Source organism: Bacillus rossius, chromosome 2 (genome assembly GCF_032445375.1).
Source record: "Bacillus rossius redtenbacheri isolate Brsri chromosome 2, Brsri_v3, whole genome shotgun sequence".
In the NCBI taxonomy this organism is placed as follows: Eukaryota; Metazoa; Arthropoda; class Insecta; order Phasmatodea; family Bacillidae; genus Bacillus; species Bacillus rossius.
Genome location: NC_086331.1, coordinates 94,964,532 through 94,985,750, shown reverse-complemented (window position 1 = coordinate 94,985,750; position 21,219 = coordinate 94,964,532). Strand labels below are relative to the sequence as shown.

Below are 21,219 nucleotides of genomic sequence, written 5' to 3'. Positions count from 1 at the left end.
GCAGTTCTTATCAACTTCGGCAACTTAGAAAGTACTGCTTAATGATTTATAATGCCGTATTGTTGTCGTTAAATAGAGTAAGCGTGACACTATATAGAGTGTATTATTGTATGGAAAACAAGGTAAACCAACCAAAGTCAAGCAATTTCGATGTTTTAAGGAGCTTGTCGTTAAATCGAGTGACGTTATAAAGAGTTTACACTGTATTACTTATCATGCTTCATTTATTGATTCCACTTAATTCTTATATACAGTTCAAACTCAAATATCGGTCTATAATTTGGAATAGCATTAATAACACTGACATAGACAAACTAAATAGAATTCAGTCTAAATTATCTAAATATATTCTCCAAAAGTTAAATAATGTTATTGATGTTAATTTCAATTCATTCCTAGATTCTCTTATAGATAGAAGAAAAATTTTAGATTTGATTTGTATATACATATAACTGTTATAATTTAAATATTAATTGTTTGTACATTTTGGAAAATACTAGCATTAAAATCCTGTCCTTTAATTCTTGCAAGCCACATTTATTATGTTCTTTGAGAAATACTAATAGTATTATTTATAGGCTAATTACAAATTTTTATAAATATGAAAATTTATTTCCATATCTATTTAGTAACAGAGTTAATATTAAAAATATTATGTCTTCTATTAAAAACTGAATATCACATTTTTTTAAAATCCTTACATACAACATTTAGTTTATCTCTTTGCTGTGTTGCTTGTTGCAACCTCAGCTAGAATGATTTCATTTTAATTTGTGTTATTAGTTGTAATAATATAGTCTACACATGTATTTTTTGTTTCTAATTATAGTCTAGTCTTTTTATGTTTACTTCATTCGCTCTTGTTGGTTGGTGCCTCCTTGTGTTACCACCTTTAGTAATAATGTTTATTTTTTCTTGATCTCCATTTTTATGTCTGTTTCTGTTTTGTTATCTTTGTAATTATTATATTCTCCATTGTGTTATTTTAATTTATTAAAACACTTTTGTGTTTATGATAGTATGTGGTGGTGTGTTTCTGTTTGTATGTGTTCGTGCATACTACCAAAGTTCTGCTACTGTCCGTAGGAATGTGACAAATATCAAATAAATAAATATTAAAAAAATTATCTGCAAAGCAACCATTAAGTGTCAATAAAACTTTGTCTGACACAAACGAATACATTCATGGTTACTTTGACTACTTGTGAACATTGTACTCTACATTTCAAGCAATAACATCATTACATAATATTACAGAGGAGGGATATTGCCGAAGGGGGGAGGTTCCTTGCCCTGAAAAAGAAAAATAGAACGTGCAATACAAACATTAAACTTTAAACACCTTGCCTCTCAGGTGTCTTGAAAAAACACCTTAAACCTGGAGCCACTGCTCATCTTGCAGAATACAAACATATCCTCATAATCTTGTTCAACATGACATATATTTACATAGGTACTCTTGTAGTAACAAGAAACAACACACAACAGCAGAAGATAACATTATCAACTTTCTCCTTGAGAAAAAAAAATCAGCTTTTTTGTAAAATGTTTGGTGAAGAAAATGTTTTATTTGTTTTATATAATTTTTTTATATTTACAATTCAAATTAAAATTTATTTTGTTAGTATGGCAAACATCTTTGATTCTTAATGTCCGAAAATCTTATTAAGTGTAGCAATTTCCTTTTCATTTATGTATGCAATAAAATACATCAAGACTTCACATATTAAATCTTTCATAGTAACTTCAATATGACTGAATAACCTTCTTTAAACATTGTTATTCTAAAAACTCAGCTGATTATAAAAAAAATTAAATTTTACTTTAGGTTTTCTCTTATTCATAATACACAAAAACTATGTTCAAAAATACACACACATGTTACACTCAAAACTACTTAAAGAAAATATCAACTTATATACTTATACATATTGCATTAATTGATAAATATTTATAATTTTTTTTAAAAAACTAGACTATATATCATACAAAAACATCATATCCTAACACTAGTGTAGTTAATTGGGAATAAAATTCACTAAATTGAAAAAAAAATTGCAAGTTGGAAGAATGAAATTATTCAACTGGTAAGTATTTCACTATTGAAATCAGTTAGGTTGCAGATGAGGTATTGGTACATGCACTCACAACAGCTTAACCCCCCCCCCCCCCCCTCCTCCTTTCCCAATCAACCAACATGAAATAATTACAAGTCACAAATGTAAACAATCATCATCAAGCAAAATAAATTTAAAATTATCAATATCCATTGATTGCCTTATGGACTGAAAAGCATTTAAATTGAAAAATATACTTGAACAGGAAAATTAAATATTAGTATGTAAATACCATGAATATAATTATTTATGTCAACAAAAAATTATTCATTACTTACAAAAATTCTGAATTAACTCTCCTGAGCTACCGAAGGTAGGGATGCTCCACTAAAATCCCTTTGTTTGCTAGTTGACTTCGGGTAATAGCAGTGGCGTAGCGTGGGTGGGGCGGAGGGGGCGGCCCGCCCCGGGCGGCAGTTCGCGGGGGCGGGTCGCCGGTGAAGCGGGTTGATATCTGATCTATGATTCATTCATAACATGTGTCAGACACACTATAATGTTCCATTTTTATCTAAAATTTTGCGCACCAACTATTTTTTAATATTTATTTAAAGTAAAAACTGCGAAATCACTGACAGAGCTCTTTATAACGTTTGTTTGTTTACATACGAACGGCAACATCGCATCACGCCGCGCCGCCCGGCGCGCGCGAGCCGAGTTGAGCGGCACTCCTCATTATGTTAATTACTCATACAAAATCTTTTGTTTCACGCGTCGGCCTGTGTCGATGCCTCTCTTTCGCACTCATTGAATTTAGTACTGCGCATTGTACTGTAAAGTTTGACCTTAACCCAGGGCAAACCAAACAACTTCCGCAAACCGGTACACAGTAAAACTCCTATATTTCCCCGTACGACGAGCGCAGGTAAACCCAAAAAAATATTAAAACCCAAACTAATAGCAGGCTTAAAAAATACTAATAAGGTTGCGAACAGTGAGAGGAGGCAGCAAGTTAAAAAGACGCAAAATTTGTATGACAACATTTAATAAATATATATATCATAAAATCGTTTCATCACAAATCGGCGCATCCATCATAAAATACATACCCTATTACTACTTATAAAAATAGCTATATAATAATACTAAAAAAATACTTTAACAATTCCCCCAAAAAATTATAATTTGATCATATACTTCGGAGCTCCGAAAATTAAATATAATTACCAAAAAGGCATTAAAAATATATAAGAACATATTAATACAAATACAAATACAAATATAGATACGCACCGGGCGTATCACCGCTGTAAATACCAATTAGCATAGGTGAAATCTAGCAAAAAATTGACACACCTTAACATGCAAATAAATTTACCAAAAATTTAGCAAATTACAAATTATGGGTTTACAAGCCCTTCTAAGTTAAGTCATTTTCTAACGGTCGACGCCTTTTTTCTTCTAGGTCTAACAGGGATTGGGTGAAACACACTGAACGTAAAATCCCAGTTTCAGTTTTATTAGTCCGTTAATTTAAATCCCAAAAATCCACAAATTATAGTTTCGTTTAGTTGGAGCTAATAAAAAATTACCTCAGATCTACTATGAGCTCCGCTAGACTATCAAACTTGGCTATATTGTCGATTGAACAAGAATTGGATGCTAATATTGATTTTGACAAAGTTATTTCTGACTTCGCTGCTCATAAGGCCCGTAGAATCCGCTTGTAAAATCGCTCATCCTATTTTAACTTCAATAAAAGGTACCTCATTGCATGTGAAATTTAATTTTAATTAAGCACCTATAGAATGGGGGCGGCAAATGGGTCTCCCGCCCCAGGCGCCGAGATGGCACGCTACGCCACTGGGTAATAGTCCAGGAAAATTAGTCAAACGAGGGCAAGTATCTCGGAATGAGAGATAGTCAGCTATAAATTTGTATAAACCTTTATTTTGGCACCTTAAAACTTGTCTCAAAACCTACTTATCGTAGGGTGTCCACGACTACAGATATTCCAAGGTCAAAGGTCAAAAAACTTATATGTCACACATTTATTGCAAATACATATCTCGTTTCCTATGGGTTTTATGCTATTTGTATTTATTATAAATATTGTAGAGTATTAAATTCTCTACAATGTTTGTTTAAATATTTTTTTTAAATATTTTTAACCATTTTTGAGATAGAGGGCAGAGCACGCGCAGTGTTTAACTATTTAGAGTATCATTCAAGGTCAACCTGTAGTACCGATTAAAAACATGCTGTATAAAGTTTATAAATTATTGATAATTATATATTCTAAATAATTTCTTTTTATTAACTATTACGTTATAATTAATATTTTTTTCAATAATTCAGTATCTATTCATTTAATAACACTTACCTACTAGTGTAATTATAAAGTTATTAAGGGAAATACTTTAATTATTTTTTATTCTAATCTTATTTATACTAATTACTTCCTAACTAAATAAAAAGAAAATAATTAAATTTTTGATTAACATTTTTATTGAAAAATACAATTTCATACATTTATGAACTTTGAAATTTAATAAATTGAATAATAGTAAGAACTACAAGTAATAATTTCAATTGTCTTCATCATCGTCTTCCAGTCGCTATAAAATTTCAAATTCCTCTGTGTTCTCATCTTCAACGACATTTGTCTCCAGTTCTTCCAGGATTTCGGGGTAAAGAGTATCGTCTTCATTGATATCACTCTGATATGGTGAATCGTTAAGACAAGCTTGCCCATTAAACTGGCCGAAAGCTAAAGAGCACTGCAACTCTGCTTTCCTGCATCCACATCGCGAACCACAACCATTCTTGCTGTTGCAGAATATTGTGTTCAGCAATTCCTCCGGAGCTGGTGGATTCATTGTCATAACAGGTTCCAGGAATTCATCACGCATTATCCAACCCCAATTGTGTTCTAAATCATGCCCTAACCAAGTCTGAACTTGATAATAAACACGGTTGAAATGTTGGTGAGCTGCTGCACTCTTTGGTGGAAGATTTGATAACTGCACAGGTTTATTCAGTTTTGTTAACTTGATGAACTGTGCATAGCGAAGATGATCGATACAGTCCTCGGATTGTGGAGCATTATAGATTGCCAACAAGGTTCCTCATATTGAAAAAAATATACGATTTTTCACCAATTCACCGAAAGTATCACCACATTCTTCTGCTTTTTTTAATAACATTGTCTTTTAACTCAAGAGTACTCACTGTACTTATCTTGTGTCTATACTTTTCTTTTTTCTTTGTCTCTGCAGCCTTGTCAGCTATTTCACCACAAAATAAACACTGCTTCTTGAAATCAAACACTTCACTTAGTCTTTTATGGGGTAAAGTTGGAGAAGCTGTAGTTTCGTCTTGTGCTAGTCGCCGTTTTGCTGCTAGTATACAATTTTTACTAATATGAGCAGTTTGGCACTTTTCCTGCACTTGTACAGAGGTTACGGTTTTTAAATAATCAATAAGACCATCGTTTCATTCGATACTTGCAGTTCTCAGAGTTTTTATACCACTCACTACATTCACTAATGATTAACCTTCCGAATCTGACTTTTTACATATAAAACACAAATTATCCATAACTCTTAAAATTGTACGTCCATATTTACCAAGATACGATTCAAAACTAAAAAATGACAGTCGTTCCTTGAAAAAGAAACCGGTCGTGAGTAAACAATTGAACATCTGTCCTTTCTGGCTATCAATAAAAAGGTTCGTACTATACAATAGAGGTCCGTTGTCCCAGGTATACTTTTTAACGTTTTAAAAGTATCTACTTAAAAAATAATTAAAGTATTTCCCTTAACTTTACAATTACACAAGTAGGTAAGTGTTATTAAATGAATAGATACTGAATTATTGAAAATAAACTATTAATTATAATGTAATAGTTAATAAAAAAAATGCAAATTATTTAGAATTATATAATTATCAATAATTTATAAACTTTATACGACGTGTTTTTAATCGGGACTACAGGTTGACCTTGAATGATACATTAAATAGTTAAACACGGCTCGCGCTCTACCCTCTATCTCTCAAATAGTTCAAGATATAAAAAAAAATTTTGAACAAAAGTTGTAGAGAATTTAATCTTCTACAATATTTATAATAAATACCAATAGCATAAAACCCATAGGAAATGAGGTATTTACAATAAATGTGTAAAAAAATAAAATTTTTTGACCTTTGACCTTGGAATATCTGTAGTCGCGGAAACCCTACGATAAGTAGGTTTTGAGACAAGTTTTAAGGTGCCAAAATAAAGGTTTATACAAGTTTATAGCTGACTATCTCTTATTCCGAGGTGAAACCCCTAATTTTCCTGGACTATAACCATAAAAAAAATAAACCTATTCACTTTCACTAAAATGACAACACAAAAACCATGAAATATTCTTCTTTGATTTCACTCATTAACAGGGTTCGTACGGTCCTTAGAAGTCCTTAAAAAGTCCTTATTTTTGAATACTGTTTTTAAGGGCCCTTAAAAGTGCTTACTTTTTTACGTTTGTCGTGTTGACTTTAGAAGTTACTTTTTCCTTTGTTACGCATTGGATGTTACGTAACGGTAGTACGACTATGTTTTTATGGTACAAATATTGGGCCGAATAGCTTAGTAAATGTCGTACGATGTACCAGAATACTTTTGTTAGTGCACAAAATATACCGGAATTATCGGTTTACCGGCTTATAGTGCTCATAACTACTGAACAGAGCGCGCTGTAGTAGCTGTGTTAGTGTTTTTGCGCGTAAATGCAGAAGTTTCGTTGTTTTGACTTGGTGTGATTGTTTTTTCTTGTGAGAAAGGTTATCTGCTAGTGAATTTATCTTGACCGTGATGCCGGGGAAGTGTGTCTTTAACATACTTTGGCTCGAAAAAGAGCAGTACAAAAAGTGGCTTTCCCGTGACCCAGACAAGCACAAGGCAAAATGCCGATTGTGCTGTAAAGTTTTCGATATAGGGAATATGGGCGAATCGGCTTTGAAAGCACACATGGCAGGTGAGACGCGTGTATTTTTATAGGTTTTTCATGAAATTTTTTTGGTTGTCTTACATTTTTGTATGTCTACATAAGTTAAATTGTTTCATGTATAAATAATTAAAAATGAAAATATGAATTTGTGAATGGTATTGGAAGTTGTTGGATTTGTGTGCGGTGGGATTATTTTCACCCAATGCATAACGAAGTACATTAATAAGGTTAACATTTTGTTTGAAAACAATGTAGTTGGTATTGAATGTTTTTTGTTGTATTAATATGTCTGTTATAAATGTAAAATAACTTATGTATTTTCGAAATTTTTTTTTATTAGGGTCGAAGCACTCTTCATTAGTTGAAGAGAAAACCAAGACCGTTGCGATAAAAGAGTTTTTCAGTCCCATGAACTTACCTAATCAAACTTCTTCAACCTCAAATGCTGCAGGTGTATGCAAGCCAGCTACAGAAGCAAGTGGTAGTTTGAATTTGTTTACCACTGGGAAAGACGTTCTGGATGCAGAAATTTTGTGGACTTTAAAGTGTATTTGTAATAACTATTCGTACAAGTCTTGTGAGGATTCATCTCAACTTTTTGCTAGAATGTTTCCAGACAGTTTAGTCGCACGACAGTTCTCTTGCGGTGAAAAGAAAGTGGCATATTTGTGTCATTTTGGTTTGGCTCCCCATTTCCAGACACTTTTATTCAAATCTTTTCAGGACACTAGTCACTATGTCTTGCTGTTTGACGAAACACTGAATAAAAGCACCCAGCAAAAACAAATGGACATCCATATTAGATTCTGGCATACTGACAATTCAGTGAGAACACGTTATGTTACTTCAGCTTTCATTGGTCATGCCACAGCTGATGATTTACTGAAGGTGTTTTACAAATGTACAGAGAAGCTTGATTTATCAAAATTGATTCAGGTATCAATGGATGGACCATCAGTTAATTGGAAGTTTTTCAAACTGTTGCAGGAAAACATGAGAAAAGAGTTTAATTTTGAGTGCATTGATGTTGGTTCTTGTGGGCTTCACACTTTGAATAATTCATTCAAAAAGGGCGAATCTGCAACAGAGTGGGGTATTTCATCTGTTCTGACATCTCTTTACTCTTTGTTCAAAGATGCCCCAGCACGAAGGGATGACTTTGAAAAATTATCCACAACACATAAAATGCCAGTCAAATTTTGCAGCTGCCGCTGGTTGGAAAATGTTCCATCAGCTGAACGGGCATTAGAAGTTTGGAATGATGTAACAGAGTATGTGGGAAAAGTTGAAAAAGGTTTACTTTCAAAAGTGACATGCAAGTCCTTCGGTGTTGTCGCTGGAGCAACACAAGATAACCTGATGACTGTGAAGCTCAATTTTTTTCTCTCCGTGGCAAAAATTCTAAAGCCATTTTTGGAAAAATACCAGTGTGACAAACCATTGTTACCCTTCTTCGCACAGGATGTTCTTCAACTTGTAAAAAAGTGTGTTCAACTGTACAAAGTCTTGAAACCTGCTCATTTTGATCGTATTTCTAGTGTTGAAAAATTGAGCAAGTTTGATTTTTCAAGCAAAAGTTTCCATGCTTCAGCAAGTGATGTTAGTGTAGGGTTTGTTGGAGATAAACTTCTGAAAGAGAAACTCTTTAAACAACAGGTAACTGAAAAGCGAGTAGTGGTTCTAAAGTATGAGTGCCAAAAGTTTGTTTTGACTATGTTGGAGAGTTTGATGGCTAAGTGTCCTGTAAATTATTCACTTGTGAGGAATGCAGCCTGTATTGATCCATCGCAAATGGCAAGAGATTCTGCTAGCTGTAGTCGTAAAATGAAGTGTGTTCTTACATATTTTGTACAAAAGAAAGCGATTGCAGCAGAGGATTGTGATGATATTTTAATACAGTTCAATGACTTCCTAGAGAATGTTGTTGGACCATCATCATCAGAGTTCCTGAACTATGATAGGAATGAAGGTCTTGACAGCTTCCTTAGTGGCTATTTTTTAAGAACAGCATATGGAAAGGTATGGAATGTCATTAAAATGTTGCTAATTCTCTCACATGGACAAGCATCAGTGGAAAGAGGTTTTTCCATCAACAAAGCCTTAGAAGTTGAAAATCTGAAGGAATCGTCTTATGTAGCCCGCCGCACTGTACATGACTACATCACTTACTGTGGTACCATACATGACATACCTATTACCAAAGAATTGAGGGCGTCTGCATCATCTGCCCGAATGAAATATATGCAGCATTTGGAGGAGGAACGTGCCAAGAAAATTGCTGCCAGTGCACAGGAGAAGAGAAAGGAAATGTTTGATGAAATACAAGTTTTGAAAAAGAGGAGGGTTCTTTTGGAGAAGGAAATTGACACATCTGAAACATCAGTTAATAATCTTTCACAAAAAGCAGAAACTTCCAGAAATATTGAACTGTTTATCAAGTGCAATGCTGTTAGGAAAGAAATCTCTGTAAAGAAGCAGGAGCTGAGTGATCTCAAAACTAAAATTAGTGACTTGCAAAATCTGACTAAATAGACCTGGTTTCAAACTAATTTCATATAAAGTACTTGACTATTGATTCACACTAGTGCCGTCTTATCATGGAGCTACGAACACTTTGGTGAAAACTGTTAAATGTGTAAATGTTGTATTATAATTTTTTTACTATCAAGTCGATCAACATATAAGAAAGTTTGTGTTCGCAAAGTATTTTTAAATTGGTAAGTTCAAGGCGTTTGTTTAGGCCTATTTTAAACTGCATGACTATGTATAATTAGTACTTACACCACTTGATTTCTTTGTTATATTAATACATTTTTTGCCAACGTGCAGAATATTCTTGTATTAAAACTTGTAGATCAATGCTAAAAGGTCCTTAAAAAAACTATAATCAAGTCCTTAAAAGTCCTTATTTTTTAATGACCTAAGAGAGTACGAACCATGATTAATAAGGTCCATTGGTGTCAATTATTTTTTAAACCTTTCCTACATTTCAAATTAATTCCTAAATATCTTTGAACAGAATTAAGTCTTTATCAGTAGCAATTTTAAAAGTCAACAAAAATTATTTTCAATAGTTACTCTAAATATAACACACAAAACTTTCACCTCTTATAGTTAAAATATGTAAATATATAAACAACTATCAGTAAAATAAAATATATTTTCAACAATTATTCCTCCATTGTTAACATTCTCTGCTTGGCCACTGCCACAAAATCAAGAGAGGGTTGTTAAGTTGTTACCCCCTGTCAGTATTGCCTAACTCGCCACGTGGGAGGGTCTGAACCACGCCTCGTAGCCAGTCACACACTAGGTTTACTTTAGTGACTGTCTCTTCACGTCTGCTCCCGGTCCGCTCGCAGACTTCGGCATGACTGACACGCACGCATCGCACAACCCTGAGCTCATGTCTCCCTCTCAGTCGACCAGCTGTTTCCAGGCTCCTTGACCTTGGACCTGCACTGTACGTGAACAGATTACCATGTGAAAACACACTGTCTTTCGCAAACACAATACATTTTTTTTTCCAATTCCAAGTTCATGGCATGAATTTCCAGAGTTTCATATCTCAACTCTTTTCACATGTTTCATGTAAGCCCTCACATTTTTTTTCTCTATGGGAATTACATTTTATCTAAACAGTTGCACAGTCAAGTACCTGGTTTGCAGTTTCAGGAAATTTTTAGTCAGTTTGCTCAACCTTATTTACTTCTACAACTTTTTCCCTACACAAAACAGTTTCTTCCGTACCAGTTATAACTTCTCATTTTAAAATTTCTGCTTGCGACTCACCAGTTTTTTCTTGTTTTGCTTCGTAGATTTCTGTTTTCACCTCAACTATTTTTTATACCCGATTTCTAAACATCTGTTTCTCTAGCAGTATTAACTTCCAAAATTTCTGACAAAATTGCAGTTTAACTTCCTGCCTTTCTTCGTGTTTTTTTTGGTCTGTTATTTTGTTGATTGTGTAGTATTTCCTGCCAAATTCTCTCATGTTCCTCAGAATATTCTATAGATGCTTTTAATGCTTGAGATAGCAGCTCTACCTGCTTCTGACTAAAAACAAATCTCCCCTGCTTACAATCTTTTTTTCAAATTTGCATATACGATTCTCAAAGCTGTTTGAATATTTTTTAACATTTTCATCAACAGGATTATCTACAAAAATAGTTCCTTCTGACAAACAGTTTCTGTTACACCTACTTCTATTTAAATACAATAAAATACTGACAATCACACTTACATAATAATCTAGCCAGCAAACTTAAACCCAGTAAAATTATATTAAAATTAATTACAAGAATATTACTGAGGATAGAATTTTAATACCAAACTAGGTCACTGTGACCTTGAACTTGCATAATCGGCTGATCCATTTTGAATTACAAAATATAGTTATTCTTTCCAAAATTTCCTCTTTGAAGTTGGGGAGGGCAGTATCTTGCAACGTTACAGCATTCTTAAATACTTTTCTTAAACAGACACCATCTGAATATCTTAAAACAATTTTGAAATAGCATGGTTTCTCTTGAAGCTCTGCACACCATATGTGTGCCCCGATAGGCGGCCTCTTCAGCTTGATATGTCGTGTGTCTTGGTTTGTGCATTGTACATTGCGTGTGTGCATGTCAGTACCGGCAAACCCTTACGGTTGGCAACAGTGCATGTGCACTCTTCATAGATGTTTATTTAATAACATCCAGTAATTAAATTATGACTTCTGAACAGCGCGGCTTAGATTGCCATCTCATATATTGTGTATTGGTCTTGTTTATTTAGTAATCTATTGTTTTATTTTAGTAAGGGTTATTTTATAGTTTTTACTTTAATTATGTTAATATTTTTTTGAGTTATAATTGTGCATGCATCTTGTGACCAATAATCTTAGCTCTAGAGAGCTCCATTACCATGCCTTTACACTCTTGCCTCCTCCAGTTGCCTTCTGCCCGCCCAAGAAAGCAGACGTGCTACTGCTGCTTGGTCGCTCTTTTCTTATCCCGACCATGTGGTGTTTTTTGGTCTCAATGTAAACCGATTCCGTGCCAACAGGCTTTTTAACAGTTTTAAAACTATTGTAAACGTGTAACATGCAAACAGTTTTGAGCAGAATAAATGTGCCTTCATCTGGAATATTATGTGGGATATTTAATCATGAGGAAGCGTGTCTATGGGTTGAGGCATGTGAAATGTGGGGAGCTCACAGTAATTAACCTTCTTCTAAGTAGGTTTGTTTAGTAATGTGCCCAATGCTGAGAGGGGGCCGAGTGTTTGTGTTCTAAAAATCTTTATCCGGGGAAACTGCATCTTGGAGCCACGTGGGCGACATCATACTTTTGAGTGAGTCTCACTTCAAGTCTTGTCTCATATCGCGAACACTAATCTCTTGCTACACCCCCTTTCCCCATTATCAACTGTAAATTCAGTATTAGAAACAAATGAAAGGCTTTTATGAGGAATGTTTCTTAAAAATTATAAACATGCAGTTCAGATTGTCCTTCACATTTTAGTATTGAATATACCAAACAATTATGAACTTGAAATGATTGCAGTTATGACATAACACAAAGTAAAGTTGGTGCTCATTAATCTTGCATTCTTCAGTTTAGCACACACTACAATCCAGCACCTATTGAGTCGCTCTCGTTCAGATTTTTTGGGGTGGTTTTGGGTGATTGTGGACCTTGACCGCCAGCTACAACTCTGCACTACTCAAAAATTATTGTATAATCCTTAATGATTTTTTGAAGAAGAAATGAGAATCATGGGCACAATGTGATGTTAGATACTTTTTTAAACAGTAATCCTAATGTGTTTATATTCTTGCCATAGAGCAGCCTATTACCACTCGTTTTGAATATCATTGTACTGTATACTAATTATTGTTTGGTTTTCTAACTAAAACTACACTGAAGTTCAATAATCTATCACAATCGTTAGCCAGCATGATCCAGTGCCTACCAAGTTAAAGATCTTTTACTGTATTGAATCAAACAGTCATGGCTAGTTTTGGGTGAGAAAATCTCACTTCACTTACGAGTGATCGTATGTACTATGTTCTATAGATATAATTGCTGTGTGCATCCATTGTGGGTTTTAAAAGACCATTAATGCCAATTCAAAAAAAATTGATAGTATTCTTAGGTCATTAGCAGATGCAAGGATGTATCAAGTTTCTGAAAGTATGGTCTCAATGTGTAATACAGAAAGTATGTAGAGATTTAGGATGATGAATTTTATAATAATATGGAATTTGGGAGTTAGTGCCAAAAGCACAGGGCCATAAAAAATTAAGAGTCATTATAGTTGAAATTTGGGGTACTGAAGAACTTAAGATTTTCATTGAATATAGTACAACAAGAAGGAACAAAGTAAACTATAAATTAATTTACTTGAACATGTCAAAAAGGCTTGAATAAGATAATTGTGTCTTAACATAAGACATTTCGAGACTGTTATGACATAGTGAACTTGTGATGCACATTCTAGACAGCCTACCAGGTCCTATTTTAGTCAAAATTGATGCTTGACTCAATAGCTTTGTAAGTTCATGAGTTGTGGTTCAGGCCAGTAGAGACTCGTGAAAAGAGTTAAGTATTGTGCAGGGTGGCCACCGACCCGGGAAAAACCGGGAAACCTGGAAAAAGTCTGGAATTGGAAAGGACCCGGGAAAAATCTGGAAATAATCTTGAATTTTACTAGTCATTAGGGAAAAGTTCGTTTGTGTGCCCCGCTTTTACACGCAGCGTCTGACTTGCAAGAAACTGCGTCGGCTTTAGTTTCGAATTTAATTAATTTTTCAGCTGTTTATTTACTATATCTATGTGTTTTACGACTTAACGGGAAGTCAAAACATTCATTTTACGTATTTGAAGACGTTCGTGTTTTCGTACCTGTACTTGTTCTAAATGACTAACGAAAAAAAAAAAAATACTTTACCCAGGTCTACCACCATAAACATCGTTTCTAACAGTAATACGCTCCACGAATGCGTGGGTAATACAATGGTAGTACATGAGTTTGAATTCAGCAGTTGGTTGCAATGATCGGTCGTAGGAACCAATGACAAAATTATATGCGTTCTTATATTCTTATTGGCGTATTGCGCAGTTTTTTCGTTTGTGAGGTATGAGGAGGGTTTAGAAGATGGCGATGGTGCGTCGATTGTTTAGCGGAACACGAACGTGAATAATTTTTTGTTTGTAGTTTTTGGAAGCATGAGTATCTTGTAGCAGTGAATGCAGGAGGGAGGTTAGGATCATGTCAACGAGATATTCCTGTCGCTATGAGGTGGAGTTTCCGTGGGCCACCGAGGACCCTAAAGACAAAGGTAGCGCAAAGTGCAAGATCTGTGCGAAAAGTTTTAAGTTAGATACTATGGGCAAAGGTGCCTTTTTAAGCCACGCCAAATCGAAATTTCACCAAAATGCGAAGTCATGCCAAGATAGAAATATGTACGTTACTGCATTTTTTTCCACTCATCCTGGTTAACACCATGAAGCTGTTCCGTCTTGCAGCAAAGGTAAGTTACAGTTACTAGTGTTTTATTAATATTTTGGTTTTGTATTAAATAAATGCTTGAAGAGTCTATTGAACTCTATAGATTTAATGAGAGTGCCGAGTGTGTGCATTTGCTTACAATTTATTTGAAATACAGCCTATAGTTTCACGTTGTACAGTAAACGCCCGGCACATCGCGCCCCGATTGATCGCGGAATCGAGTATATCGCGAGTCAAATCATGTCCCCCAATCAAAAATGAATAATTTAATAATGAATAAATGGTTGCGAGCAGAATAGGGTCAACTCTAAAATTCGATTCCGGAAGTAGGGGAACTATCATGACACATTCGATGAAGGTAGGTATGAAAGTAAATAAAAATGCGGCAGTGTTGGTAGCCACATGCGATAATTGATTTTGAAAAAAAAAAATAAGCAAAGGTGTGGCAACAGTGTAACATAGAAATGCCGGCAAATGTTTGGTAGCTGAATAACAGCCGGGGCACATTGTAGGGAAAGACAATATGACTATGCAAGGTTAGGTAAGTAGGAAATATATTTAAATGTAAAATGCATCACCCGAAGACATTTTTCAGATGTTGAAAAGAAAGTGAAAGGTTGGTTAGATTAGGTCAGCTACACAAAGAAAAATTAAATTAAAAATTTGCTACGGAAAAAATAGTTGTTTGATTACCCGAAAGTATTTTGTATCATTTTCTGAATGGTACTGAAAAAGAAGTGAAAGGTTGGTTAGGTTAGGTCAGCTACATAAAAAAAATTAGCTAAATGTAAAAACGTTATTTTAATATACGAAAGTATTTTGTATCGTGTTCTAGAAGATATGGAAAACAAAGTGATAGGTTGGTTGGGTTAAGTCAGCTGCATAAAAATAATGCTTATAAATAATACATAATACCAATAAAAAATAAAATGAAAAATAATTATCAGATAATTGTTATGCTGTGGCGTTCTAGAACATTTGCGATTAGGTCAGCCATGTAAGTGCCGTATGCTTTAGTGTAAGGACATTGAAGGTATATTTTTGCTCGTAAAAATTAAAACGGTGTCGGATAGTACCTGCTATACCAGTATTTGTTTGCTAATTATTCTCGTTCTCTGTGTGTCTTATATGCAGTTTGAATGTTTTTAGACTAAGTTTGCACGTTATATTTCTCGAAACCACGTCTATTGCTACATTTTCTTTGATACAGAAAAAGTTGTATCAGAAAATAGAGTTGAGCGGATGGGTTATACTCTATTTTCCGATACAGTTTTTTTAAGGAAAATATTTTTGTGAACGTGGCAACTTGTTGGAATCGTGAAATATAACAGTTTGTACAAAGCTACAAACTGCGTAAAAGTAACACAGAGGAGAATAATTAGCAAAATAGAAGACTGGTATCGCAAAATAGAGTAGACGAGGTGGGATTAAACTCTAGTATGCTATACTGTAAAATAAGTTTATGCGCAGACATATTACATATTTATTGATTTTATTCCTTCCCCAAGGTAGGGAGCAGACAACAGTGTGCATGTTCCATTGTTTCAGGTATTGCTGCACGACATGAACAAGCGAATCATGTCGATCCTGATCAGAAGTCATCTGTAGATAACTTGGTATCAACTATCGATACCAGCGAGACTCCAAATCGAAATGTTCTTCAAAGGTTCCTTTTGGGGGAACATATTACGAGGGCGGAAATTTTGTGGGCTCTTCACACTATTGTTGGTCACACATCACTTCGTAAAGCAGCTGAAAGTGTATCAGTCATGAAACTCATGTTTCCTGACTGTGCGGTCACTCAAAAAATGGAGTTGCAGCGTTCGAAGATTGGTTATCTAATTAACCATGGCATAGCTCCATATTTTGAAAAAGAATTGAAGGAGCTGGTAAAAAAATCATCTGAAATTGTTATTGGTTTTGATGAAAGCCTAAACAAGGTTGTTCAGCGTGAACAAATGGATATACATGTCCGCTTCTGGGATGAAGAACTCAACATGGTGCAGTCTAGGTATTTCACGTCAGTTTTCCTAAGCTCTACTCGAGCCCAAGATCTATTGAAGGGACTCAAGAATGTTTTAGGACATGAAAATTTGAGAAAAATTATTCAAGTGTCCATGGATGGGCCCTCTGTGAACTGGAAGCTATCTAAGGATCTAGTTACTGAATTGCGTGAAGAAATAGGTCGTGAAGGTTTTGACCTAATCAACATTGGCAGCTGTGGGCTTCATGTTGTACATGGTGGGTTTAAAGAAGGAATAAAAGTGACAGGATGGTGTGTAGTCGGGTTCTTAAGAGCGCTTTATTATCACTTCAAGGATGTTCCTCTGCGGAGAGCAGATTTCTCATCTTGCACAGGTTGCACTGTATTCCCCCTTAAATTTTGCTGTGTGAGATGGGTGGAAAATAAGAAAGTTGCTGAAAGAGCTTATGAACTACTGCCACATATGAAGACTTATGTTGAAGCCATCGAAAAGCAAATAAAGGACAAAGTGAAACCTAAAGATTCACACTTCAAACGAAGTTTTCCTGCTCTTAAAGAATCCCAAAATTTCAAGATTATTTGTAGTGCTGTAAAGGATGAGATGATGGGTGCCAAACTGGCCTTTTTCACTGCTGGAGCATCACTTGTAGAACCCTTTCTACGAGAATTTCAGAGTGATGACCCAATGGCACCATTCTTGCATCAAGAACTTCAGGCACTCACAACCACTGTGCTTAAGAGAGTTGTTAGAAAAGAGGTTATCGAAAGTGCTCAATCAATTACAAACATTGACTTGTCGAAAAATGAAAACCTTCTGCTGGCAAATCAGGTGGACATTGGTTTTGCAGCTACAGATGCTCTGAAGAAGGTACGAGGTCAGCTTGCTGAGAAGGTTGTGCTACAATTTAAAAATGACTGTAGATCATTTTATGTTGGCTTCCTTCAAAAGGTTCTGCAGCGTTCTCCACTTGCATATAGTATTACTAGACAAATCTCCTGTATCAACCCTGAGTTGATACGTAGTAAACCAAACCTTGCTGAGAAAAGAATTAAAGCATGCTTGGAACTTCTAGTTGAAAAGCAACAGATCCCGGGGTCCACCGCTGACAAGATTCTGCAAGAATACCAAGAATTTATCCAGATAGCTTCCGTGGGAGAAGCCATGAAGTCTTATCATCGCCAGAATCAGCGTCTAGATTTGTTCTACGTGCAGGTTATGGTGGAATCTGGCAAATCATTTCCAAGTTTACTACTATTTATCAAGCATTTGCTTATTCTTTCCCATGGAAATGCTGCTTTGGAACGTGGTTTTTCCGTAAATTTGGATTGTCTGGTTGAAAATCAAACTGAGGATAGTCTTATTGCACAAAGAATTGTGTATGATGCTGTCATGAATTCTAAGGGTGTGCAACATGTGCAAATTACTAAATCGCTTATCCACTATGCAAGGAATTCTTGTGCGCGTTATAAGGAGCATCTGGAGAGTAAAAGAAAGAAGGTAGAGGCTGAAAAAAGTGAAAGGGACAAGAAAAGAGAAGCTCAAAAAAATCTAAGGGAACTGGAGGCAAAAAAGGCGAAAATAATGAATGATGCCTTAAAAGAGTCAGCCCTCATTGATGAAGAAATAAAAAAACTTTAAATGGTTCATGTGTGTGGAAAAGTGAGAATTTTTGTATCAGCGATTTTTATTTAAATAAAATAACACTTTATATCAAGAACACTTCAAAATACTTCAAAATGTTTTTGTAATTTGTTCACTGATTGGTGAGTATTCTTGGTTTTAATAAATTCTTAAAGTGATTATTGTTATAGTGTCCTTGATGTCGGTAAACAACATTAATCAAAACAATTGAAAAACTATTTCAAAATATATTTTTTTGCCACATATATGTCAATTTTTTTAAACCTGGAAAATCTTAAGAAAACCTGGAAAAATCTGGAAAAAGTCTGGAATTTGGTTTTAATAATAGAGTGGCCACCCTGATTGTGTTGTGTTTTTTTGTTCCAAGAACGACAGTGAACAGGCGAAACGACATTTAGTTAATGTGGACTTGTAGATAGTGTATAGATACAATACCTAATGAGTGAGTTGTTGTGAAGGTGTTTGTGATTCCCAATGTTTTATTGAGATTTGAGATAGTTAAAATACATTTTAGTTACATATCAATCTGGTTGTGTAATATTAGTGAAATATGGTTTTGAATGATTACTCAATTACTTCAAAGAGTTTGTTGTGTAAAATAGTAAATAACTTACTGCAGGGTGTCTACAGGTCCCGAAAGTCCCGAAAGTCACGAAAAAGTCACGAAATTGAGGGATTGGTCACGAAAGTCACGAAAAAGTCCAGAAATTAATGTAAAAAGTGTAAAAAGTCACGAAATTTTAATAAAACAGTTTTTTTTTTTAAATTGTTTTTGTTTATGTCTCGTACGGACAGACAAATTTAATGTACAGGTCTACCAACTATACATTGTATTTGTAGTAGCATTTATGTGGGGTAATACCGTTGGGTAATACTCAGAAAGTGACTTTTTGCTGTTGGTTAACATGAACAATTTCAATTGGCTCTTCGACTTTCTTGGCTGTTTCACTTTGTGCGCTGGCCTTTGCTGTTACAAGGTGGCGTAGTACATGGCTGTTCATCCATGTGGGAAATTAAACGCATGATTGAACGTGTCCGTGTACTAGGAAGCTGTATTTTTAACTGTGATACTAAAATACTTTTAACGAGTGAAGTTAGGTTTTTCGTTTGTAAAGTAAGCCAGAACTAAGCGTGTACAACTATTAGAACAGCATATGCAGAAACAAAGCAGTTTTCCGTTCGTTTTAATAAACTTCAGTGATGTGCCAGTGCGGTATTTGGCTTTATGACTAAACTTGAGACATATCATAAAAGCAATCTGTGTATTTTAGTGTTGTAGGTGTTACAAATCAAATCACGACAAATAATTTATTATGAAAGGATGTTATTATTAACACATTTGGCCTCTGCTTTAATATTATTATTATTGTTGGTGGCAGAAATTACAATCTGGCTAGGTAAGTTACGTTTGTTGACATTGTTAACGTTTATTTACTCTATATTATGGTAATTATTTATGCGAAAGTGGAAGCAAGCGTTTAAACTCGTGTGAGTTTTAAACTTGTAAACAAACATTTTTTTTTATTTTAACGAAACGTGATGTGACCATACATCAATCAATGACATAATTTTCTGAGATATAGCCCTTTTATTTCAGTTTTACACATTAAATTTCCCTTGTATTTCACAAACTAATATGTAGTGATATTTCAGTATTTATAATTATATATAGGCCTTTATGCATATGTGTGTGCTACGAAAATATATTTTCTCTCTTTCATCATACACGTTTATGATACTTAAATCTATTTTATTAAGACATTTTCTATAATATAAACACAAGTACATTCCCGCCAAATTAGCATTAAACAAGCATTTGTGTTGAGATGTCTTGCAGATTGTGTGTATGTCTCGTGGGTGTTTCTGTGTGTAGTGGATAAATTGTGATTATAAAAATGCCTGGTAAATGTAGTTTTCGAGACAGCTGGTATGAACTGCCATATGCAGGCACTTGGAAGTTGTGGCTGAGACGCGATGAAACTGATACGAATAGAGCATTTTGCTGCATCTGCAGAACAAACTTTGATATTGGTCATGGAGGTGTCAACTCGGTTAAAAGTCATCTTCAGTTAGTGAATGACTTGAGTTCAGGCAAACAATCCCTAATAACTAGTAGGCTTAAGCTTAAGTCAAATGTTTGTAGTGATGTGAAAGATGCTAGGCCTAAACCTTCATGTTGTGGGCTTGATGCATCTGATTCAAGTAATTCAAAAGTGCACAAACACGAAATCCAGCCTAGTGATTCTGTTTCAGCAAGTAAGCCTCCACACGAAGCGAATCCAGTTGAAATTATAATTGCAGGCTCTTCTAGTAGTGATACAACAGGCCCCAAATTTGCTAGTAACATTCAAAGGTACATGCTAAGAGATGAAGTGACCACAGCAGAAATTGTAATGTAAACTAACTAATGTAAGCATGCAAGACTAATGTAAACATGCAAGACTTATGCAAACATGCAAGCTTAATGTAAAAAATGCTAGGTAATGAAAATTTGGGACTGATGTACATAACAAATTGCATGAAAAAGTGAACTAAGAAAATTGAAATCTTCTGTTATGAATAAGTAATGTTTTACTTTTCTTTATTTCTGCTAGCAGTATTTTGTAAGTTATTTTAGACCATTAGCAATTTTGTTTTATTGTGTTGTGTAACAGATATTTGCCGACATCCTCATGTGATGTAATTGAAACAAAAATTGTCGCGTACAGTTTTACGCAAAAAATTACGTTTAGTAGTCACTAAGGTCCTGAAAAAGTCCTGAAATTGGTTTGCCAGATATCTGTAGACACCCTGTACTGATAAGTATCATTTGATGAATTAAGTAATAATATTTATAACAATATTTAGATACTGTAATTTATATTTAGGTCACTTATCAGAGTTACTTCGGGTGCAAAAGCTTAGCACTGGAAAATCTACCATCACGAGAAAAAAAGTTATGATAAGAAATAGAGGTATAAAATTGTGTGAATTTTTTAAACTTGCCATAAGTAACAAATTTCTCAAACACTAGGAAGAACATTTTCAAACTGTGCATTAGCT

General features: G+C 34.6%; 1 protein-coding gene across 4 annotated transcripts in view; it reads left to right on the top strand.

The window, feature by feature from the left end:
* Positions 1 to 21,219, top strand: part of LOC134529484 (cysteine protease ATG4D) — a 95,029-nt gene that overhangs the window by 59,421 nt on the left and 14,389 nt on the right. The gene's annotated exons all lie outside the window — the stretch shown is intronic.